This window comes from Agelaius phoeniceus, chromosome 1 (genome assembly GCF_051311805.1).
Source record: "Agelaius phoeniceus isolate bAgePho1 chromosome 1, bAgePho1.hap1, whole genome shotgun sequence".
NCBI classification, from domain to species: Eukaryota; Metazoa; Chordata; class Aves; order Passeriformes; family Icteridae; genus Agelaius; species Agelaius phoeniceus.
In genome coordinates, this window is record NC_135265.1 from 77,777,657 (window position 1) to 77,803,473 (window position 25,817).

Below are 25,817 nucleotides of genomic sequence, written 5' to 3' on the forward strand. Positions count from 1 at the left end.
TTCTGAAGTTACTTTGATTCACTTGATTCTTCTGTCCATATGAACTGTTCTGAATTTCATAATCCATATTTTGACATGATCTCTTCTTATTTTATAGTAATTATTTATATTTGGTTTTCATTTTTTAAAGTTATTTATTATTCAATAACAATTCTCTAGTAACATTGCCATTGCACCATGGTTTTTTATATTCTTGCTTTCTTTCCTTCTTTCCTTCTTTTCTGGCCCTTTGTGTGTTTGTTTTGCACTAATATTTAAAGTGTTTATGTTACATTGTCTAGGTTTCTGGTATAAACAACTCTTGACATTATGTGCTATTTTTCTTGACAATATCTTTTTTCTTAGAGAGATCACTTCAATGTTTTCCCTAAGTGTACCAGTGGCCTAAATCCCTCTTTCTGTAATACTAATTTGCTCTTCACTGCTGGCAGTTAATCCAGTTCTAGATCCATTTATTTTCTCATTAAGCTTCCTAAACTCCCCTTCTCCTTCTAGTGATTAAAATTTGATGTTGATATAATTTTAGACTCCAGAAAAATTTTTACCTCTATTTGTTGATTTAATATTTTTACTACTCATACCTGTTTCAATCTTTGCTAGAATCTGTCTGGAAAAGTACCCTTTTTGTGATAACTTTCTGTTTTTGTGATGAATTTTAGATATTCTCCTATAGATGACATTTTGCTTCTTTATTATATAGTGTGCCTCATGTTTCTAGAAAGTACTAGAATGCCATCAAAGTTCACTTTTATTTCTTTAGCTCTTTCTTTAGGTAGATAAATTGATTTTTGATTTCAGTGTTGTACAGAATCATTAAGGCTGGAAAGGCATGCCAAGATCATCAAATCCAACCTTTGGCTGATCTGCAGTTTGTCAACTAGACCAAAGTACTATGTGCTGTGTCCAATCATTTCTTTAACACTCCCAGGGTGGTGACTCCACCACCTCCCTCCTGGGCAGTCCATTCCAATGCTTAACAACCCATTCCAAGCAGAAATTCCTCCTAATTCCTAAACTGTACCTCCCCTCCCAGAGCAACTTGCATGAATGCCCTCTCATCCTGTCATTAGTTCTGTGGGAGAAAAGGCCAATCCCCACCTTGCCAGACAGCAGTAAGGTCTCTTGTGACCCTCCTTTTTTCCAGGATAAACAACCCCAACTCCCTTAGCTTCTCCTCCTAATTTGTGTAAGTAATTGTTAGTAAGTTACTCTCTACACAAATTAGTCACTTAAGCAAAATGCTTGCCCATTCTGTGGTTGTGCTATCACAGTGTTGAAACATATAAACACGCTGTTGTTTGTATTGTTCAACTATGTCTATATTCCAGTTTACAGCAGTTTTTTTTGCTTGTTTAATACACTTACAATTAAAAGGACAATTTAAAGGACAATTTAAAGGACAATTTAAAGCTGCTAGACTTTTTTTCCCCACACATTCCTAGTAGATCAAGTGCCCTTCTGCTCTCTGGATTTACTCTGCAGATTGTCCAATTGCGACCTTTTAAACAGGACTTACTTTTTTTGGAACTGCTGGGAATCTGTCAACATCACCTTTCTGAATCTGTGTAAATGATTGTAAGTGATGTTCTTTTACACTATTCTGGTCCTGTGTTGGAGCCATTTTTTCCCAGCCTTTTTTGAGATAAGTTCTTCCTTTCTTCTCCTCAGTTCTCAGACCCCTATCTGAAATAACACCATGAAAAAGCTGTTATAATCATATCCAGTATGTAAGCTCAGGTTTAATTCCATTCCTAAAAAATATTCATCAGGTTTCTACTGAAGGAGAATTGTATGTATTGTAGACATATAGAAAGCCTGTTCTAACTTTTGCCATTGCCTCCATTTTAGGGCCATTTTTTCTGTCAATCAGTCTTTTTTCTCTGTTCTGATAAGACATCTCGAACAATACTAAAAACAAACAAAACAACAACAACACATTCAGATATTTCAGCGGGCTTTCTGAGCACTACTGTTTTGACCTGTTTTGATTGTTGAGTTGTCAAATGCTCTCCACTGCACCATTTCTTCAATGTTCCATTTCTTCTGTCAAGCAGACAGTAGTTCCCACACAAAAGAAGAGTTAAAATGTAATGTGTATAAAAATCCATTACGGTTTTTATTTTAGGAAACCTTTAGCACTGAAGATTTGTAAGATGTCAGTAGATGCTTTGTAAGAAATGTTAATGCTAAAGACATACTAAGAATTCCTTCTGATGCCCTGCAGATAGAGCAGCTTATACTGCCCTGTTCAGATTTCGAGTCTTAAAGAAAGGCAGATACAAATGAGATCTGAGTTCTAATGTTGACTTAATAGATGACTCACTTTTGAGACAGTAGAAACAAAAGCTTAAGCAAAGAAATACTAGATACAGCTGTCAATAACTTCTCTTTTTTTGTCTGCACTGACTTTTTCATAGTTTCACATTAAATAGAATTGAAATCAGAAGCATTTGAAATCTTTTGTTGTATTAGTCAGAAGGTGACGCCTCTGCTTTCTATCAGATCTCCTAATATGAACTTTATTTAAACATAAAACTTCTGAATCATCTGCTGTTGAATCCAAGTTCATCCCAAAGCTAATGCTGAGCATGTTAACACCCTCTCTTGTATTAGGCATCCACACAGAATCATAGAGTTATTAAGGTTGGAAAATACCCTTAGGATCTGGCACTACTTTGTGCACCATTAAACCATCTCCCCAAATGCCACAGCCACACATCATTTGAACACTTCCTGGGATGGTGATTCTACCTTCCTGGGTAGCCTATTCCTGCCAGGCCTTGTCCTGACCAATCTTTCAGAGAATAATTTTTTCCTAATATCTAATCTAAACCTCCCCTGGTGCAACTTGAGGCCATTTTCTCCAGATCCATCTACAAAGCTTTCCTACCCTCAAGCAGATCAACATTCCTGTCCAACTTGTTGTCATCTGCATACTGAGGGTGCACTCAATCTCCTTGTTCAGATCATCAATAAAGGTATTAAACAGAACTGGTCTGAGTACAGAGCCCTTGTGATCAACTACCAGCTGGATGCAACTCCATTCACCACCTCTCTCTGCTCCCAGTCATTCAGCCAGCTTTTTACCCAGGGATGAGTGCCTCTGTCAGAGCCACAAGTATCCAGTTTTTCAGAAGCACAAAATGAGACAGGTTGGAAGAGACCACAGTGGGTCCTATGGGATACAACCTCCCTGCTCAAGCAGTGTGATCCTAGAGCACATTGCACAAGGTTGCATCCAGACTGTTCTTGAGAATCTCCAGTGAGGGAGACTCCACCACCTCTCTAGGCCATCTGCTCCTGTGCAGTCATCTGTACAATAAAGAAGTTTTTCCTCTTATTCCAGTGGAACTTCCTGTGCATCTATTTCTGCCTCTTTCCCTATTGCTTGGCCCCACAGAGCAGAGCCTGGCTTCATTCTCTCAGCACCCTCCCTTCAGATACTTACAGACATGTATACGGTCCCATCTGTTTTTTCTTCTTGAGGCTGAACTGGCCTGATACCCTCAGCCTTTCCTCACAATAGAGATATTCCCATCTCTTACTCATCTTCATAGCCTTCTGCTGGACCTGCTCCAGGAGCCCCATGTCTCACTGGTACTGGGCAGCTCAGAATAGGGCACAGCACTCCAGAGGTGGCTTCACCAGGGCTGAGTAGAGATTCAGGATCATCTCCCTTGACCCATAATGCTATTCCTAATGCACCCCAGGATACCATTGGCCTTCTTGGCCATAAAGACACACTGCTGGCTCATGGACAGTTTGTTATTTATCAGCAATCAGGTCCTTCTCCAGAGAGCTGCTTTCCAGCAGGTCAGGTCCCAGCCTGTCCTGGTCCACGTGTCCTCCAAGTGAGGGACCCTGCAATTTTTGTTGAACTTCAGATAGTTCTTCTCTGCCCATGTCTCCAACTTGCAAGCTACGTCTGAAAAGCTCCACAGGACTCTGGAGTATTGGCCATTCCTCACAGATTTGTATTGAAGGGGAATGTTGTGGGAGATAATTTTAAAGGCCTTACTAAAGTTCAGGTACGCAGCGTGCTTCAGTTTAGGCATGCCTGTACATGCCTTAGTGCATATGGAAACATTTGCTTCAAATCACAGTGGCAATCACATGAACTTATATGATCAAAACCTAAAAATCCTGATTTCAACTTGTGCTTTGTCTAATGCAAACAGGATAAAAATTCTTCACATGAAATTCACTGGGAATTTGCCCATCCAGTTTCATGGAATTCAGAATTCAGCCAAAAAAATTCATAAAACAAGGAAAAGGAAAATATTTACCACTTCATTATTATCATCCCTTATAAGGAAATATAGACAGAGAGACAATATATGGCCTGGTGTGCGTGTACATTTTATTTGTATTAATATCAATGAAATTTGGAGGTCATGTAGACCAATGGGTTTCTCAAATCACTTGGTTGACAGCAGATGGCTGAGCCCCTCAAAAAAAACAGGGTTTTGAAAAATTCTAGGGATGGAGATTGCACAGGCTCTGTGGAGAGGTAATGGCTTGTTATTTGCTTAGTGGCAATGACAGCACTGCATTACAGGGCCATGTACTTAGACGTGAAATTCACTGAGTGTAAATAAACTTTATAGACTGAAGTGTGCAACTGAAATTTACTACATAATTTTTTGTTACCTTAGTTAATTAACAATTTTGAGCATATCATATGGTGTTGCTTGATGAGGAATTTCACAAAACAATGAGGATTGCTTTGCTTCTGAGAGGTAAGAGTTGAGGTAATTTTTCTTTGAAAGTCTGGTAGGTGTTTTGCAGAACTAAAAAAAAACCTATTGTGTGTTCCTTAGTATTAATCTCACTTACTTTGAGAATAATGTTGAATAATCCTGGAATATGAATTCTCTGTAATTAAGCTGTCTTCTCTAGATAAGTACCCCCTTTAATATTAAGAACTCTAGAAGAAAAAGTATCTTCAAATATATAGCACTTCAAAGCAAATGAAGAGGGAGGAGTTACAAAGTCTATGGTTGTATACATCCTCTCAGGTCACCAGTTGTTTTGTGTATGCTGCCAAACTCTGACATATCTAAGATTATCTTTTTGTATCCCATGCTCTAAAGGGCAGGAACATCTCACCCTGAAGCTGGAGATTTGCATTCTTCACCAGGTTTGGGCGGCAGAGTGCAGAGCTAGCAGTAGGGCTCAGCATATTATTCAGTTGAGTAATCAAGGGAAAATTAGTCTGGGAAAGCACGCTTGCTGTGTTAATAATGTCCCTTAGTTGTTTTTTGGTGGTGGTGGTTTGGTTTTGGTTTTTTTTGAGTTTTGGGGTTATTTATTCCTGTTTTTTCTTTTTTTTTTTTTCTATTGTCTCAAAATCACAAGCATTTCACTGCCAGTTTTTAATCTCCTCTTGAGAATCTGTGACACTCCACCTCCTGGAGTTGTCCTCTAAAAGGGACAGATATTTTTTCTAGTGATTTCATTTCACTGCTGTTGGCATACTCAGGACTCATCTCAAATCTGGTTTCAAAACATCACGGCATAGCTGAGTGGGATTTAGCTGCCTTAATGTCATGTTAGATGTCTTGTGATATTTAGTCATGGCCAGATGACCACCTCAAAAGGTCAGCTAGTAGAATCCACTTTTATATCTGACTGTCCCATTTGGATATCATTAGGCATCCATATTTAGCCAGTCTCACCTATAATGTGTTCTCACTCTGAATGTTTGTCTAAAAGACGTTGGTAGCTGACCACTAATGTCCACTTGCCCTTTGAACCAAAACTTTGTCATTTCCAATATACCAAGAGCTTTTTTTTTTCCCTATTGTGATACATTTCAGTATTTATAATGCATATTAGGCTTATTTATTATGCCATTGAGCAGAACATTTGCAAACCCAGAAAAAAAAAAATAGAATTTTGCATATCATTACCAGTCTAATACCAGATAGTTAATTACACGTCACATCAAAAGGAAAAAAAATTGGTTGTGAATTCCCAGAAATAGTGTAGAGCAGGAAGAAAAACTCTTGGAAAAATTTGGGATCTTAAGAAAGCACACTAATAGAAGTAAAAAAATAAATACATCACAATGGCTTAATGTATTGGGTTCCAGTCACTGTGAATACTGTAGCTTAGAGGAAAAAAGCTCTAAAACTAATTAATAATGACAACAGCAATTGATGATTAGTATTGACAATAAAATTAATGTTAATAATATTAATATTAATAATAACTACAATGTATTATTTGCTTGAAATCACAATGGCAATCACATGAACTTAATATATCATTAATAATGATATGATGAATTATACATATCCCAGTGTTTCAACAGAACCTTAATAGTCATAGGAAACACATCAGGATCAAAGAACAACTCAGCGGTCATTCTTAATAGAATTATAATTCATAAAGATATCGATAACAGTTCCTGTAAGATTAACCCTAGCCAGAGATCAATTATCCCAGTGAAATATTGAAAGAAATATTAAGGGAGAGATCAGTGGAAGTAAGGCAGAAAACGACAGCAAAGGTTAAAAACGAATTTAGCAATGAACGAATTTACAAATTCTGAAGAGAATATGGAAAAAACCCAGATAGGACTGCAAATTTTATAATACTTTAAAAGGAAAAACTATTCCAAACTGATACTTTTTCTCTTGTATCAAAGAATTACAGGGTCTCGTGCAATTAAGCCATGTCACTGGTAACACATTTCAGTTATAACCAAGTATCAGCAGTCTTTTTCTGGGACAGTTGGCACTTTATCTATAAATGGTTTACACTGTGCAATGTAAGTGCTGCTGGTTTTCTAGCTGTTACGATTCGTAGTTTCTCTGGGGTAACTACAGATTTCTGATACTTACCAGTTATATTACAAGGAGGCAAATGAGAGGCAGTAAAAGTGACATTATTGTGGAGTCATTTTTGCAATTTCTGATGATACCTTGACCTGAACATTTGTTCACAGACTTTAGGGTATATTTGAAAACTTGTTTGTCAGTAGCAAGGTTTCTTGACTTGAAAAATGATACCTTGTTGGGGGGCAAAACAAAACACCTGCATATGAAACCAAGGGTTAGGCTTGCCTGTAGTTTTCCTATTTCTTATGAATGATTCATGAGAATTTTAAAGCAAGCACTGCATTTTAATAAAGCTAACAAAGCTTCCTGGTAAAGGAAGTTCACATATTTTACTGGTAGAATTGACAGTACAGTGAGTAATTCTCTGTCTCACATGCTTTTTTAAAACTGACTTGTCCTCCATGTGAAGCAGATTGTTTCAGTGTCATACATCCATAGACACTAAAGCTTATCAAGTGAAAAAAAAAAAAGGTAAGTTTATTTCAGTTCTTATATTGTATAACTAGATTCCAGTTATGGATTCACATTAACTAGGAATGTACATACATATCATTGGATATTCTGATAGGGTCCTTACAGAAACAATGCCAAATAATTTCTTGGTGATTTAATAGATCTTTATTTATCTTTTTCTTGGATGATGTATTCATTATTATTCGCATAATGTACTGTGAGATTAGTTAAGTGACAATAACTAAGAAAAATGTTTAATGAGATTACATTGATATAGGGCATATTCGAGGAGGCCTGGTAAGCAACATATATAAATGAAGAAAAAGAATCTCTATAACAGATTTAGTTCTAAATTTTTCCAAAATCAGGACTAGATTATTTTTATTGTTTGAGTACTTTTAGTGGTTTCTGAAGTTTCAGAAGCAATTCCTCTTTATTTCTCTAAGACAGTAATTAATTTGATGTATTCAAAAGGTTTTCAAATTAACTCATTTTCTGTTATTTGGCATGAAATATGAATTTGTGTATTACTCTCAAGCTACTTACAAACCTTGAAAATACCGTTGCTGTACATTTAATTATTTCAATTAGAGTTCCAGTTTTGAACACCTGCTTAAGAATAAAAATCCATGCATTACTGTAATTCAGACTCTATGGGTTTACCAGGATAAACATCTTAACATCTATATGTTCTTCTGCAAAGGAAAGTCCAATGTCTATATTGTTTTCTGTTTGCTACAGTATCATGCCAAGAAAAACAATATTTTCTGACCATGTTTAAAACTTTGTTGTTCTGTTTCAGTGAAAGCTCCTGAATTATCAGGATTTTAGTGTCTTCAGTGGAGGCTTGCAAGACTGTTCGGTGGAAAACATATTTCTAAGGTCTTGGTTAGTCATCAAGTAAGTATCTTGTATTTTCCTATATGTATTTTGTTCATTCAGGTCCAATGAAGTGTTTGTGCTGTCTTAGGTAAATAACAAAAATTATTTCACCATAATTTTGACTTTCTTTTCTATAAAAACCATTTTTCTCTAATGCCTGATGCTCCTTTGCAGTCCATAACCATTTAAGTCAGTGTTTATAAGTATTTTAGCAAAAAAAACCAAAACCCAAAGGAACATTTTCTTGGTATTCTTTTCAGTATCTCTCAGAATGCTATTCAGTGATCTGTATTACTCCAGACTATGAAGCATAAGGAGAACTAAGAATTGGTTGGATTATCTAAATATGTTGTGCTATTAGCCTGGTAAAAGTGCTCAAGAATGGTGTCTGGCAATCAATTACTAAAGTAGATAAAGCCAGTTAAATGGTATTCAAACAGTCAGGTTTTATTATTATCATCCACCTGACTGACTTTTTGATTGTCTCATTATTCTTACTATATTACATACTTTGTTCTTCATACATATAGTCTTAAGTATTTTTAATTCAATTAGATGAAGAGTAAGAGACTCAGTTAAAGCAGATCCTCTTACATCTTCTTATTCCTGTTGTCTGGCATAATGGTTTTTCATATCTATTCTTTCACTTCATTTCTAAACCAAAAGAAAAAAATTGAGTTGGTGGGAAAGCATTTTAAATAGGAAAGCTATAATAAAAACCACAAACTGTAAAACTGCAAAATAGGGGGAAGCTAAGTGTAACATTTAAATTATACTTTCATATTGTACTCAGATTACAGACTTAACATTTTAAAAATTATACTGATGGAGATTAGAGAATTAATGTACTCTTTATGTCACTTCTCACCAGAATGTAGTGATTTTGATTTTGATTTTTCTCAAAGAATGCATAAATGTTATTTTAATTTTCAGTTAAAAATTGCTTCAGTCTGAGTGGCAATGCTTGAACTTGTCTCAAAATTATGCATTTGAATCCATTTACAAAATATTCTGCGCTTTAAAAAAAATCATAGTCTATGAAAACCAGCAATGCTTCTTTATTTATTTGCTCTTTGATGAAACAGAAAATTAAATTTTTGTGATGGAAATAATTTCCAATTAGTCAGTCCAAAAACATAATCTTATTTTACCACTTGGCTGTATCAAAAATAAAGAAGTATTCCTCTATAAGGAACAAGTACCAAGTTTATTTATTTTAGAATTTGATAGCTCTGACTGACTGTGTCATTCATTGCTGCCTAACTTATAAAATACAAGAGTGAGAATTATGTCCTCATTTTAATGCTCTTTTATGAATTTAACCTAACAAAAATAGATGTTGATTGAACTGGTTGAATTATGAGGAAGGATGATGAAACTCAGATGTTTAATTTGGTTAGCACTCATTGAAGGCAGTATCTAACCTAAAGTTGGAAGCAAAATTTACCTTAAACTCAGTGAAAAAATAAAACGGGATTCAAGTACTAGAAACCACAGAAATAGAATTTAAGTTTTTTAACCAGCTGACCTATCTAGAAAATTTTGCACAGCTAGTCTTGCCCTGGATTAATTTGGGATTCTTGGGATTTTTTATGCCTCTAAGGCTTTAAATGCAGTCTGAATGTATAGATTTAAAAGTTACATATTTTTTCTTGCTTTGTAACAAGTTAAATCAAGTTTACAAGTTCAGAATTATTATATTAGAGTGCACATCTGTGTCATTCAAAAGGTTGCACAAAATGCTTACATATGCCCCATCTTCAAACGTACAAAAAAAGGAACACATTCAGTCACACACCTGCTTATAGACTGAGAAATCTAATATAGATAATATTAATTTTTTCTTACTATATCCCATTATTTTGTTTATACTGTGTCTAAATAGTGGCAGTGTTCATTGTGTCAGTTATGTATAGCCAAATTAGAGAAGACTGTTTTAAGGATCTGAATGTTACAGGTGTCTTTTTCAATGTCATTGAATGTCAAGAAGTTTTTTTATACTCTTTTAAATGTTGAATAATTTTCGTTTACTTTTGTATTTTCTTTTATCACATTAACATAAAAGTGAAAAATCTCTTATAGGGAACAAAGCCAGTTGGTTTTTTTTCTGGTGTGCTAAAAAACAAGAGTGATTGATGTCAGTGACTCATGGTTAAAGATGTTGCTGCTTGAGTGGTGTGACACTGGCATGATCTCTTTGAGTAGGTTAAAGTGTAACACAGAGAGGTGGAATAAAGCATTCAGATATGAGGGACTCATCAGATGACACATTCCCAAATTCACGATCTCTTTGACTACTATTACAATGCTGTACATCTTCAAAACCTTTGAAGAGCTTTAGCTGGGCAGTTCCCTTTCATGTCAGCAGGAGACAAGCTTTGCTTAATAAGATTTAGCTGGCTTCCTTTCACATACTTTTTTTACTGAGCAAAACAGACCCTGATCACTTTTATTATGATGTGCTATGTATTCTGAAAGTATGTTTAGGCAAGTAGTAGATTAATTAAGTAATGAAGCATGTAATAAGTAATCAGTATAAGCTTTCATATTGTCTTGGCAGTCTCATTTTCATCTATAAATTTCTTTCTCCATTTGAGTCCCTGAACACTTAATAAAAGTTTTCAATATATCTTTGATACTACTTTGTCTGTGGTCCATATTTTCTGTTCCTTTTACTTAGAAGAAAATAAGAAAATTTGGATTTGTGACCTTGAATTACTAGTTGCAAAAGCAAAAAAAAAAAAACAACTTCCATCTGAGTTAGTACTAAAATTTCTATTGATTTTATTAATTTTAGTACATAATTTTACAGATATGATACTCAGTGAACCAAAAATTGGTTGTAAATGCTCGGTAAATACCTGTGATAGTGTTTTTAGGAAAGAAATAAATAATCCATCTCTCACAAATATTTGCTTTTTTAGTAAAAACGTTCTTACATTTAAATAAAAGATTATACTAAAATATGAGAAAATAAAGCATTAGCTGCACTACCGTAGTACTTTAAATTCCTGAACTTAAAGGAAAAGTAGTTGTTGGCCACCATTCACTCATTTTAGTTTGAAGGCAAATGGGCCATGAATGAAATGAAGACAACTTTTTATGGTGTAGGTTTCTCGTACCTTCAGAAGAATTGTTATGGTTATAAAAAATGTTATATCACCTCTGTTTGAAGGACCTTTGGCCAGGAAGGTTGAGTTAGTCTGTGGACAGCTATTTTGGCTTTTTGGTATTGATTCAGATAATTTGAGATTCTTTAGGACATCTTGCCATGAACTGGTGTGTAGCTCAGCTGCTCTGATGCATCCTGAAGAAATGTGAATGGTCTAAAAAGCAAGATGCATTTAAAAAATGCAATGGGTGAATTTTGAATGCATGGAAGCACTTTTAATATGTGTTTTCAATTCAATTGAATTGTCACAGGAGTGTCATAGGATGCTACATTAGGAACTAGTACCTTGTTGTATATGAAAGCAAATGAGGCGAAGAATCTTATGTCTAGAAATAAATATGTCTTTAAAGACATAGAAGTTCCACAGAAACATAGTGAATACTTAATTGAATGATATATGTAACAGAGACAGAAGACAATTGTTCCTATCCAGACTGCATCACCAGTTTGCATTAAAGGAATGCAGGCAGAGATTTTCTAATTTCCTTCTTTCTGATGATGAACTGCAAGAGCCAGGAACAGTCCAAAACTCTTCAGTTGACTTTACAAAGTATATTCAGCAAATGAACTTATGAAGAAAAGTAGTTAGTAGAAATGTATTTAAGCTTTGAAGAAATATACCCATTAACCTCTTTTTCAGTTGGTTAAAAAAATAAGAAGACTTAACATAGTTTCTGATCAACATTAGGACCCTATGCTCTACATTTTGGATATAATCTCCTCCACAGAAATAATGGATAGCAACTCTCATGCTTGGCATCCATGAAACTTTTCCACTTTCTTAGGAGTCATAATGAGAAATAATTTTGTACAATTTTGGATTTTGTCCATAAGCATTTATAAAGCAACTGACTAGGATGCTAAATATTATCATTTGCAAACGTCTAGGCATAAAAAATGACAGAGTGAATTTTTCTTCTCACTAATCCTAAGATACAACAAGCAGGAGATGCCTCTGCTCAAATTAAGGTGCAAACGAGACCATATGCCAAAATCAACCATATGGAGTTTTTTTAACAATAAATGTGAGATAGAGAGTCAGAAAGAACTAGAAAAGGGAGAGGGAGAGGCAGAAGACCTGGCAGGGTGTGGGGGAGGGAGAGAGAGCAGAGGGAGAGCTGGAGATGAGGCACAGAAATGGGGAAAAGAGGGATGGGGAGAGAGAGGTGAGTGGTGTTCTCCATTCCTTTGGGGTTCTTGGTGGTGAGACAAGGGACTCAGCTCAGTCTTCTGCTGGTACGTTCTCTGCAGAAAGAGGTGCTGAGTCCACAGAATCCACCACTATCAAATCTTTTTACTATTTATAAATTTTAGCAAACAGAGAAAGTAATGTTTGTTGGCTACATGTTACACAGTTTCCTTATTAACTAGTATTCTATCTTCTATTGGTTAAATTATTCCCTCATTCCTTATGTAATTAATCTGCATGCTCAGTCTTGCTCTTCTTTTGAGTCAGTGGGTTTCTTGGGTCGGTGGTCCCTGACTCAGCGGTTGCAATCTTCCCCTGCTGGAATTACCTTTTACCCAGCTGGAATTGATTTCAGCACAGTTGCTGAGATGGTTTTATTAGTTTCTTTCTTATCTTGGGAGTTATGCCAAATATCCTTGTGATCCTTCAATTTTGCATTCTCTGTACCCATTATCAGTCACGTATCCCTCTTTCCAAGCTTTGTTAACCTCTCCCTGGGTCTGAGATAATTTAATTTTTCTTCTGAGCCCTTGGACAACAGTACCACCTTTATACAGCCCAAGTTCCATGTATCCACAGAGGCCAGTCTGGGGGTCTGTTGTGGTCATTGGTGGTCACAGATGCCATCTCTCCCATAATTCGGGGGACCTTTGTTTGACCAATGACATGCATATGAGCAGTCGCTTCTTCTCACAGTCTGTCAATGGGGGAATTTTGTCTGATTTCCTTGAACAGGATGAGCTAGCCAGGTCTCTGCCAAGCTTCTGCCAGGCCTGGAATTGGTACTTTCCTATCATAAATTCCTCCCTTCTGTGGCCTTAACAGTGTTTGAGACAGGCAACTCTACCTTTTAGCGCCTAAGAATTATCAGTTAATAATTTTTTAAAAAGTAAATAACATTGTATTTCTCCACCATAAGGTGCACTCTTCAGAAATTGCAATCTTTTTTGACCACTAAGGATGTGTTGTTTAGATTAGGGGTTGGCTTGTTCAGGGTTAGCTTTTTTGGCTTGAACAGAAAAAAATAAAAGTCTGTATTTAGGAAAACACTTTTATGCTTCGAGTTTACACATTCTGTAATACTGTAATGTACAAGGACTGTTAGAATTGTAAACTGCAATAATATGTACAATAGTATTCTCTTTGACAGCATCATTCCTTCTTCCTTTAGAATGTATTGTGTTTAAGCTTAAACTCAAGGGCAGCCTCACCTTGAATAATACATGCAGTTTATATTGAACTATTAGAGAATGTCCAATGGAGGGCAACAAGGATGTTGAAAGGCCTTTAGAGGAAGCCCTCTGAGGGGTAGCTGAGGTCACTTGGTCTGTTCAACTGGAAATGAGGAGACTGAGGGGAGACCTCATTGCAGTCTGCAATTTTCTTTTGAGGGGAAGTTAAAGAGAAGTCTTCACTCTAGTGACCAGTGATAGTACCCAAGGGAATGGCCTGAACTTTGTGTCAGGGGAGGTTCCCGTTGGATATTAGAAGAGGTTTCTTCACCCCAGAGGGGGTTTGGGCACTGGAACAGGCTGCCCAGGGAAGTGGTCACAGCACCAGCCTGGCAGAGCTCAAGAAGCATTTGGACAATTCTCTCAGGAACATGGTGTGACTCTTGGGGCTGCTGCTGTGCAGGGCCAGGAGATGAACTCACCTGGGGGTTCCTTCCAACCTAGCTTACTCTGTCATTCTGTGATATATGATTCTTTATATATGGAAAAGGAAAGGGATTTGAGGTACACATGTATAAGAACTAGAGAAGATTTTGGGTGCAATATGAAGACAAACTGTGTGAGTGATTAATATTCAGTGAGGGCAATGAAAATTTAATTCAACTAATTTAGGTAACAGAGCATCTCATTTTCTTTTACACTCCCAGTATAAATGCTATTTTCATCTATATGGTGGTTCATATCAGCTAATTCCTGCATAACTATGGTTGCTGACAGTGAGTAAAACATTGTCTTTGCTCTTACAAGAACTCTTTGAAGCCTACAGAGCGACACTGGCACAGATTGTTAGTAATAATTGAAATTACTTTTCTGAAAATAACTTATCTCTTCCTAACACACCTTATATTTCTGTCTGCTGTAATTTTCAGTCGTGTGTCCCTTTCTGGATGCACAAAGAAAGCCATAGTGAATAAGTATAGAGTACAGGATTCATTAAAGATTGTTTGAACACTGTGCAGAGGATGTGCTGGGAAAAACACACAGAATGAATATTGATTTGCAATGTGTGTTGGGAGTGGGAAAATAATGCATTTCAGAAGAAGCTTAGTTTTGATTATTTAAAACATTCCCTCTGTCTTTACTGACAAAAAATCTGTCTGAGCTATGTATTCCTACAGGAATGTGAAGAATACTCTATATTTTTAAACAATTGTTAGAAATGGATTAGTGGGAATCTGTGTGCTTCTTAAAGCATGATAACTCTATTGGCTTTTCAGCTAGAGTTACAGAAAGCAAATTTCTAGGGTTTTTGGGGGAGTTGTTTTGTTTGGTTTTTAAATGAGGTTAAAAATGGAATGTTCTTGTTAGAATGTATAATCAGGAGAGGAGGAATAACAGCAGTTAGAAAAAATAGAGGAGCAAAGTAAGCGAATATGATAGAAAGTCAGGTCCTGTAGTTTTTGTGTTTCTAAGGAATATCTGCCTCTTTTGATCTTACTTTTTCTAATGCCATGAGAAACATTAAAAAAAATCACAGAAGGATAAAATTCAATTTATTACCCCAAATTTAAGTCAGGATATTTTTCATGTCATTTTTGCTCTTTCATGCTTTTTCTGGCCTTGTGAGTCTTTGTATTCCAGGCAGAGTTTAACAGAATTTCAGGCAAAGAAGGGCCACTGTTTTCCCTCCTAGCACTGATCCTGGCTCAGTCTTTTGGACAATCAGGAAGAGTCCAATGAGAGGAATGGAAGTGAGCTAGGGTACTCTACCTGCCTGCTATTGAAAGAGGGCTATCCATTTCCACTATCATATCATCATGGATTTTTTTTCAATGTTTATTGCTTCTGAAGGAGTACTTAACACAAGATATCATTGTAAAATTCTGTTATTTCCTCAGGCTCTTCACACAATCTTTATGTAGATGATACAGATGATTTGCACAGTACTGATTAATGGGAGACAGCTGACTATTTGCAGATTTTGTTTGTTATTAATCATGCACAGTCTTTATGATTAGATAATTATTTCAGACCAATTAAGTATCCCTTGATGGACTCCTGAGTTGAATCTAGTTATGATAATTGCTGAAAATATTCTTGTGAGATTGTTACAGCTCACTGTGATATGTGCTTAGCCTTGTCTAAACATTGTGACAAGAAAATAATTAATCCTTAGTCATATAAATATACATAAGTTCCAGTTTAGGACAAATTTGGAAGGAAACCTCCAAAGGGGTCCCTCTAGAAAGCAGATTCAAGCAGCCCATCCTCCAGTTGGTTCAGGAAAATATTTCCTTGGAGAAAAAGTGGAAAAAACCTGTTTATTTAACAAGCAAAGTACTCACAAGAATAAAAAATGAATCGTATTAAACAATAAAACCTCTTGCTGTTCTGCAGAGATGGCAAACTCAGAAAGTCCTTTTAATGGGGTGTAGCTCAGCTCACCCAATCTCTTATCAGTTCCTACTGTGCTGGAAAATGCCGTGTCCCAGGCCCCAGTGGGCCACAGCCATGAGCTCACGGTGATTTTTTTGGGTTTGGGTGCAGAACAGGACTGACCAGTTCCAAGCAAAAAGAAAAGCCACAGTCCAGAGAACTTCTCTGCCTCATCTAGCTGAAAAAAATAACTAAAAGCAAAGGAGAGCTCTTTCCTGCTGTCCATGCTGCAGGCAACACAGACTGTAAGAAGGAAAGCTAAAGCTCTTATTTTTATGTTTTTGAATACAGCCGCCTCAGACAATCCACTGCTTCTCCTTCTCTCTCCCTTCACGCTCAGATCTAGTTTTAAAGGTGCAAAACTTATTTCTGGGCTAAACAGATGAATGGGGATACAATTCAGCATCTTAAAGTCACCCCAGGACAACATAATAAAGATATTATGCTTCCAAAAGGTAAATTGGTACCATCCAACATCTAGATACTGGATGAAGATTTGAATAAATAATCTAACTTTTCTCTGTGGAAAATAATTGCAACATATATCGGATGAAATCACTTTTCTGATTTAGAATAAGAAGCATTCTGGTTCTTGAAAAGTTCTGTGACAGAGAAAAAAGGGACAGAAGTTCCAGAATTATTTCATTATGTTGGTATGCTTTTGCTTAGAGATGTATACCTTATGCAAAATGTTTTTTAAATGAGATGAGATTTACTGAGAGAGACTCACTCCAGGCTGCATGCACAAGCCTATGTGTATGAACAGTTCCTAAGCAGAGCCTTCTTGAAAAAGTCATTGGATATATATTTTTCTATAGAGCCCTGTTTCTCGGCAGAGACTGCCTTTTGAACACAACATTAAGGCTGTGACCTAATTTCAAACATATTTTCATTAGCCTTCTATATTTGGTTTCTCCCAAATGCATGTTAAAATGGTTTTTTTTTCTGTGTTTTCAGTAGTATGCTTTAAGAGATACTGTATGGTAATGAGCAGCAGGCAGTGGAGCATTTCAGCCAGTAGGGGAAGGGAGAACCCAAGACTTGCAGATGTCCATAGTCAAAAAGCAATGGCAAAAGTCAGAGGGTCCACAAATACTTAAAAAATTTTATTAAAACATATACACACAATATGGAAATTGGTATAAACCAGTCCCTTTTCTTATAGTATCAACCCAAAGCAGTGGAATCTAAAAAAGGGGTAGGGTGAAAGAAAGAGGAGAGGGAGGGAGGGAGGGAGGGAGGAAGGAAGGAAGGAAGGAAGGAAGGAAGGAAGGAAGGAAGGAAGGAAGGAAGGAAGGAAGGAAGGAAGGAAGGAAGGAAGGAAGGAAGGAAGGAAGGAAGGAAGGAAGGAAGGAAGGAAGGAAGGAAGGAAGGAAGGAAGGAAGGAAGGAAGGAAGGAAGGGAAATTATAGCATTTTGTTTTCCATTTGCATGGTTGCATTTCATAAGGTGCTGTGTGGGGTAGTTCATTTTGGAAATGTAGAACTTCCCAAAACCTGTGAGCCCATTCTGACTCCCAGAAGCAGAAATTGATTTAAATAATCTGTCACAGTATTAACATTAGTAATGCTTTCTTCTTCAGTGCTCTGAGAATAAGTTGCTTGGCTTTTGAATATAAAATGCAATAAAGTAGAACAGTGTTGAAGGCAGTATGTATTCTTAGGCAATGAAAATGTTATGGCATCAAATCATGGTTGGAGAACCAATTCCCACAACACCATTTTAGAAGATTTATTCATGTTTTTTTCCTAGCCATCACTGCTTTTATAATTTGGTTTTGCCTCAGTTGTGTATTCCTTCATTATCAAAAGGTAATTTAACTTCTTTTTGTTCTTTACAAAAAAAGAAGATTCAGTTTTGCCCCCTTAAGTTAATCACAGTTACACTAATTCACATCATTCTCTGTTTTGCCTGGAAGATATCAAGACAAAAGCTGTGGAAATAGTTTAGAAGATTTGTCATCATCACCCTCTTACAGAATCAAATAGTTCACAGCAAAGAAAATTTTATATGTGAGGAAGAAAGGTACATGGCTCTCCCATAAGCTCCTTTTTTTACCATATACTCACTGAAACTTCAACTTTCCTCCTTGTAACTTCACTGGTGAATTCAGACCTATTGGTTTGTTAGCACTGTAACCAAAATCTTCACAAGCAGATCCCTGCTCATTTTGTTTTCCATAGTTTTATTTTACTCAGCTTAGTTTGAGACCCTGCATTCAAAGGTGTTTGGGAATCTATTTGCTGGTCTAATTACACAGTATCTAATTACACTGATGTCTAATTACACAGATATGAAGTTCAGAATAGCAAATTCATTTATGGAAACACTGGTACTCATAGAGTGTTTCCATAAATGAAGAATGTCCCTTATCTCTAGAAGAACGTCCCTTATCTCTAGAATAAAGCTTATTTTCCAATGATTTCCTGCCATAGAATTTTATTTGTGAAGAATGTCCTATCATATTGATACTTTCTTATTTATATCTTTTCTCACCATAACTGGTTATTGTTATTCCCTACAGTGGAATTGCAACAAAACCTTCTGGTAGCAGGACTTTTGGTTCTCATTACATGCTTTTCTACTTTTCAGAAATTGTTTTCTGAGACATACTTTCTCAGTCTGCTGAGGCCTTTATGACAGTGGTTTATAAACAGGAAAAAAAGTGATTCTGGTAGAAGGGGAAAGCCTTGGCTTATTATTCCTGTTTCTTGCCATGAATACTCCAAGGAAAATTTCCAATTCACTTGTGAATGGGAACAGTGCCCATCTAGCAGATGGCTATGAGTGAAAGCATAGAGAAGACCATGACCACACATTAAATACATTTACTGAGGGCAGACTTCCCAGGCTAAAATTTCATGTATATGCAACTCTTGTGCCAGGGATTGAGAGGATATGCTACTGTTAGTCATTTCCTAAAGAAGTCTAACTTGGAGAAATTACAACATTTTTCTGCATAAAGATCTGCATAAGAAGTCTTCCATGAAGACAAAGGAAACATTTTATTTTTCATATGGGATTAACAACAATTTTAAAATTTTCTTTTTAAAACTGTATGTGAAAATTTTAAATAAAATCAAAGACAATTAAATGTATATTGTTGAACAGAAGATGAATTATTAAATAAAATTAACACAGCTGTTTATCCCAAATTATCATAGCATTAATAGCTTAGAGTGAGATACATTGGTTCCCCAGATTTTTAAATTTTTTTCTGTTGAAAAACTATTTTATTATCAGATTCTACAAAGCTTATCTGTATCATTATATTACTGTAGAGGAACTTCCTCACATAGATACAATTGTTGAATGTCACCACTGATTTTCTTCTTAAACTTTATTCATCTGTTGCTTCTTATGGGACACACTTATCGTTGTCATTTATTTCATAATACCGCTGTGTCTATTGATAAAATCAGCAAACAACTCCAGGGAAATCTCTTCTAGATACTTGTCCTTGAATCACATTTTTTGTACCAGCTACACATGATTGTATGATTCAGAATAAATACAGATAAAAAATCTACTTATGATCCTGGTGAAGTGAAATAATCAATAGGTAGTCTTAAACAACTTCAGTATAAGAAAAATGATGGAAAATGTCTATAATGTTTGAATGAGTACAGGATATTGCTTTTCGGGTTTGGGGCTTTTTCTCTTTTTTTAATGAGTAGACCCATTACACTTTAAACTACATGGTAAGTACAGCTAGGATGATTAACTGAAATTTAATATCAGGTTATTACTGCAGTCAAGGATACACACTATTTGACTAGCTGCATTATTGAAAGCATTATTAACATATTTTTAGTATTAGCACACACAATAGAAATAAATATTTCTTAACAATTTGATTTCTGTTAATCACCTGTTCTGTGTTTCAGGGCTATTTCATCTTGGATTGTGGCAATTTTTAAATGTATACTTAAATATATTTAATATTGTTATTCAAAAGATTAGATATTGAAGGCTGCAAGCCTCTGTTTGATCGGTTATAGTCTAAAGAAAAAATGAAAATATGATGCTCATTTATTCCTTTGGGAAGAGGAGGCAGTGTCAGCTACTTTCTTATATACTATTATCCATCTTCACTCTTCTTTATACAGGTGTGAATGTAATCTTTTGGGGAAATGGGAGTTTCATTGCTTCTTTAAGTCTTATATTCTTGCAAAAGACTCGAGTAGTAATATGGACAGTCAAAAAAAGCTTGGTATCTTCCAGGAGATTACTCTATTGTATAAATAATGATAATCTGTGGGAGGCATTTTTTGAAAACCCCATTCAAATCACAGACCGATTTTATTTTGAATTACAGAAAGATCTGCAAATGTTCCATCAAGCAAAACATTTAATTAAAGCTGGGGTTTGGGTCTGTTAAAACAACAGCAGAAATTGGGAGACTTCAGAAGCCAGGTATCTGGGCATAAGGTACTGCCATCTGAGTAAATATAGTAAAATCCAAAGCTTAGATAACTTAAACTACCTTAAGAAATGAATTATTTTCTTCAAGATAGGGTTTTCCATAACCTTAATTAAGCTTTGATAGTAAAAAACATCCTCATTGTTTGAATTTTGCAGAAAAGTCCATGGCATCTTGAAGGGTAGGAGGGGTATGACTTCAGATATGTAGAAATTCCATTTTAGGCAGGATACAGAACCCCTGACTTAATTTTCAAATTTCTTCCCTTCTTCTGCTTGCAATAACTGGTTCCATCCTCCTCTCCCCTACAGAAACTATTTGTTTTAAAAGGATTTTGCCAGTTACTTTTTTTGTTGTTTTTAGCATCACTAAAAACACTAATCACTAGCATCTAATTATATTATACAATGTGTGGTCTGGACTACAAAAGAATTATTTCACTTCAAGTAGGACTTTAGCAGTTTAGCAAGCCATGTATATTATTTGTCCAATAAATTAGCTGTATCTTCTTGTTTACTTTATTATATTTACTCACAAATCTTTGTCTAGGCAGTGAATTATTGCTGTTTAGATGTTAACAGTGTTCAACATTAATAAAATGAACAATGCTTAGTACAATTAATATAGCCTAAAGTAATTTGAATAATGGAATACCACTTTGTCTAGAGCAAACCCTTCGTAGCAGCACTTGTTTTTTCAAATGAAAGCAGAGTGAAAACTCCAAATGTTATGTTGATAAATGTTTTGTAAAACCTGCTGATCCCATTGCATATGTGTGAATAAGACACCTCGACACTGATATTCTCTTAGTATTATTTATAGCTGCAGCAAAAAGCAAATGGTAAGTGCACTCAAGTGCACAGAATGTTAAGTGTATAAAATGGCAGCTTAAAAAGAGATCTATGTACTCAGAGGAGAAATAGCCTTTAGGGTGTTCACAGCAGGAAGAACCTGAGAGAGCAGATGAAAGCAGGTGTGGAAATGACAGAGCATTCCTTCTTTCCACTGAAGATGTTGAGAATTTAGCTCAAGGGATTACAGTTTCAATCTACTAATTTTTCAGCTTTCTTTCTTTGACCTTTCTGTGATTAGAAAAGATTATGATAAAATATTTAGTTTAAAGAAGATGCAGATTCGGTAACCTGCCATAGTGATCTTGAAGGTCTGATGAAAACTTCAGAAGAAAATACTCAACAGAGGGGGGAAAAAAGAGAGCCAAGTATAAACTGGGGGGTAAGGGGAATTCAAACCAGACAGAAACCTAGAGTGTCTCTTAAAATAGCACATTTAAACTAGGACATGACACTTTAATGAAAGGTTAGTAAAATGTTAAAAATAGATGGAAAAACCCCCATTTGTATACCATGCTTACTGTTTTATACAATGACAAACAATAGCTATCACAATTATTTGCCTGTAGAAAACCAAGCTGAATGACCCCAAGCTGAGTGGGGAATATTAGATACCTGAAGAAAGGGCTATCCAGAGGGGACTGGACAAGCCTGAGAAGTGGGAAATCTCATAATATTCAAGAAGGCCAAGTACAAGGCGCTGCACCCAGGTCAGGGCAAACTGCACAACTGATGCAGGCTGGGGATGAACAGATTGAGAGCAGCCCTGCAGACACAGGCTTGGAGTGGTTGGTGGGTGAGAAGCTGAACATGAGCTGGCCATGTGCACTCTCAGCCCAGAGAGCCAACAGCATCCTGGGCTGTAGAGAACAAAGTGTGACCAGCAGGTCTAGGGAGGAGATTGTTCCTGTCTACTTTGCCCTCATAAGATTCCACATGGACTACTGCATCCAGCTGTGGGGCCCCCAGCAAGAGGAAGATATGCACCTGTTGGAGTGGGGCCAGAGGAGGGCCACAAAAATGATCACAGAGAATGAAGCACCTCTGCTGTGAGGATAGGCTGAGAGATCTGAGTTTGTTCAGCCTTGAGAAAACTTCAGACAGAATTTGTTGCAGCCTTTCTGTACCTAAAGGGATCTTATAAGGAAGACAGAGATTAACTTTTCAGCAGAGCTGGTTGTGAAAGAACAAGGGTTAATTGTTTTAAATTAAATAATACTAGATTCAGACTAGATGTAAGGAAGACATTTTTTTATGATGAGGGTGGTGAAGGACGTGAACAGGCTATCCAGAAACACGGTAGAGTCTTCATCCGAGCAAACATTCAAGGTCAACCTCATCTAATTGCAGATGTCCCTGACCATGGTAGGAGGGTTGGCCTAGACAACTTTTAAAGCTCTCTTTCAGCCCAAACCATTCCATGATTTTATTCTATGATAAAAGTAATCTCACATACTCAATCAGCTTCTTTAACCATCTCACTTTAATCACCATGTGGCTTAGAAGTTGAACTTTATCTAATCTACCACTTCAGCTGCTTGGATGCGTTATGCTAGTTGTAGTAAATTCTAGCTACTGTCACAAGACTTACATCAGAACTACTTTAGGGGAATAAAGAGAAGAAAACTTCTCAGAATGGTTCTGTTCTAAATGTTTAAATGTATTCAAAGTAAAATTAGACCATTTAAGTGAATTTTTCCAGGGGACATGTAAATTTTAGCATGATAATTGAAATGCCAGTATTTACAGTAGTGTGCCAACAGAAATTCTCCTAGGCATTTTCAGAGATGCTTAAACATCATCATATCCCTTGTCTCGCCTTAGTCTTCATTTCAAAAAATATGTGTTTAGATAATATTATGCACATATTTATTTACTAATTTCACTACTAAATGGAAAAAACACATGCATAAGAGAGATGGTTTTCATGTGAGAGGAAAGATTGATGTTATGAAAAGAACACTTAAAGTTATTTTAATTATTTTCTTCTACTGACTAATGAAAAATTTGTGGAGAATAATCTGATCTTGCTGCTGCATTATCATTTCAGAGGTGTTAATGCAAACATGTAATACTGCTTTGTATCTGTTGTAAAGAAAGAGATAAGTTATTGTCCAGTGAATGAATTGTTCTTCCAATAGAGTGTAATAATCACATTATTTGAAGTGTCCCAGAGTCCCATTCGATCTCCTCATGTGTGTTTACTGTAAATTGGAAATTTTGTTATAGTTGGCATCTCAGATTTCCTATAGCAATCTGTTCCACAGTGGCTAAATCCCATTTCTGTCTGTTTTCAACCACACTAACAAATTTAATATAAACTCTATTGAAAAAGAGCTTGCATTTCCTATGATTTCCCTCAATGTTTCTCTACATCATACATTGTAATAGCACACAGAGAGTAATCACCCACACTGCAGGGATCATGCAACTTAGCAGCAGCAGGAGGAGGATATAATTTACTGTAAGGCAAGGAACAAAGTTACCTGACAATTACTACGGTTATATCTTACAAGTACAAAAAGAAGAAAGGACTGTGGTTTGGTTTTGTTTTGGTTTGTTTTTTTAATATAATTTTATATAATGAAGAAGAGCAGGCTACTGTAAGACTAGGTTGGTAATGTTAACAATTAGACTAAATCTTAAGGGTCTTTTTCAACGTAAATGATTCTATAATTCTAATCAATTGCTAAAAATATAATTTTGTCCTAGAGCTTAATAAAGGAAGTAAAGCTCTAATGTTAAGCTTTGGATCTCTCTGCTTACAAAGGTGATCAGATCTTGGTGTTCTATTTAGTATGCACCCAGAGAAGAAGACTGATCAGTAAAAGAATCCTCAGACAAGCTAGTGGAGAAAGTTGTCTCTATTTGCCATACAACTGCTGCAAGGTCTTAAAAGGCAGCATGCATGCTGTAACAATTTCTTGGATGCTTTATTTATTATTATTATCTTTACTATTATAATTATTATTATTTCACTGTCAAAACATTGGAGGTTATGCATATGAAGATTAGTGCAGTAAATTCTGAACTGCAGGTGTCAGACCTTTGCCCTTGAGGAAATAGCAGCAAGTCTTCTCCCTCCAGAAGTAACTCTGATCATGCTCAGCTTGGTTATAGCTTAAAGTTCAGGCACTGTTTTACAGGGAATCTGTGTTATATGTACATAGACAGAGCATTATTGCTGAAGGCATGAGAAATATGTGCTGATCTTGTTTACCACTGCCAGTGGGAAGAGTCAGGGCAAAAGCCTTAAAAATATAAGAAGTAACAGCTCTCAAGTCCAAGTAATAAAGGAGGACATTTGCATTTTAGACTGCAAAAAAGGAAGGGCAAGAAGAAGAAAGAGAGGGAGACTACTTACTACTTTAAAAGACAGAATGTAGGAAAATATGTTAGTGGTTATTGACTGGAAACAATGAATTAAATGTGAAAATCTCTAAAAACTGCATTGTTCCTTAAATTTGCTCAACAACCTATGTAGAAGAGCAGAACTTGGGAGGGAAGGAATAAAAGAACAATGACAGTGGTAAGATAAATGGAAACAGAGCAACAACAAGTATGTAGCAACAGAACAGACAGGTGAGCTTCTGGCAAATGACAGAAGTAGAACACAGGACTAAAATATTCATACCTGAATAGGTAAATGTATGGAGTTATGTAACAGAAGGTTTTGTTTTTGGTTTCTTTTTTCTGAACATGAATGGTAGCAGAGCATAGTCAGAAAACTGCATGAGTTGCTTTTGAGAAAGAGGATATGGAACCAGGTTGTTTCCTTCATTTCAGGTGTTTTGGATAATAGAAAAACATGCCTCCACATTACCATGACATATATTTGTGTCTGTGTCTGTGTACATTTATGCATATATGTGTACATACACATATATGCACATTTTTGCATGCATATGAAGAGTTGGAGATTGGTCCAACTCTGCTGTAAATTTTCATTCTTTAGATATATATTTTGGCACTTTTAAATTGAACACATTTGTTAATTGGCCATGATTTTATTTCATTCATTTACTTCTCTTCTCTGTGTCCTTACTTTGATTAAGCTTTTAGAATAATGAGGGACACAAAACCTGGTTGTTTACAGTGAAGATCAAATCATTCTTTTGTGGAAATTATGTGATGTAATGCTGAAACAAATAGAAGTGCATCCTGGAAGATCTTTTTTCTATCTCAGATGTTTCTTCAATTCCAAAATAAGACTCTCCTGCTTCCTACAGCCTTGTTTCCAACATTAAACTGGCAGAAACTTAGGCAAATTTTTGCCCTGCTTTCTTTAAGAAAATTAACCAACATCTCTGGGAATACACATGTAGTTTGTGTGAGTTAATAGCTCTGAGATTTATAAACTATGCCTGATTGTGAATCTTTTACAGATAGACAGT

At 35.9% G+C, this 25,817-nt stretch overlaps 1 protein-coding gene across 5 annotated transcripts in view; it reads left to right on the top strand.

Moving 5' to 3' along the window:
- CDH18 (cadherin 18) overlaps positions 1–25,817 on the top strand; it is a 492,864-nt gene that overhangs the window by 97,624 nt on the left and 369,423 nt on the right. For all 5 annotated transcript variants that reach the window (XM_077181943.1, XM_077181942.1, XM_054641162.2 and 2 more), the window contains exon 2: positions 8,101–8,198. The gene's annotated coding sequence lies outside the window, so the exon portion shown is untranslated. The remainder of the gene's footprint in view (positions 1–8,100; positions 8,199–25,817) is intronic.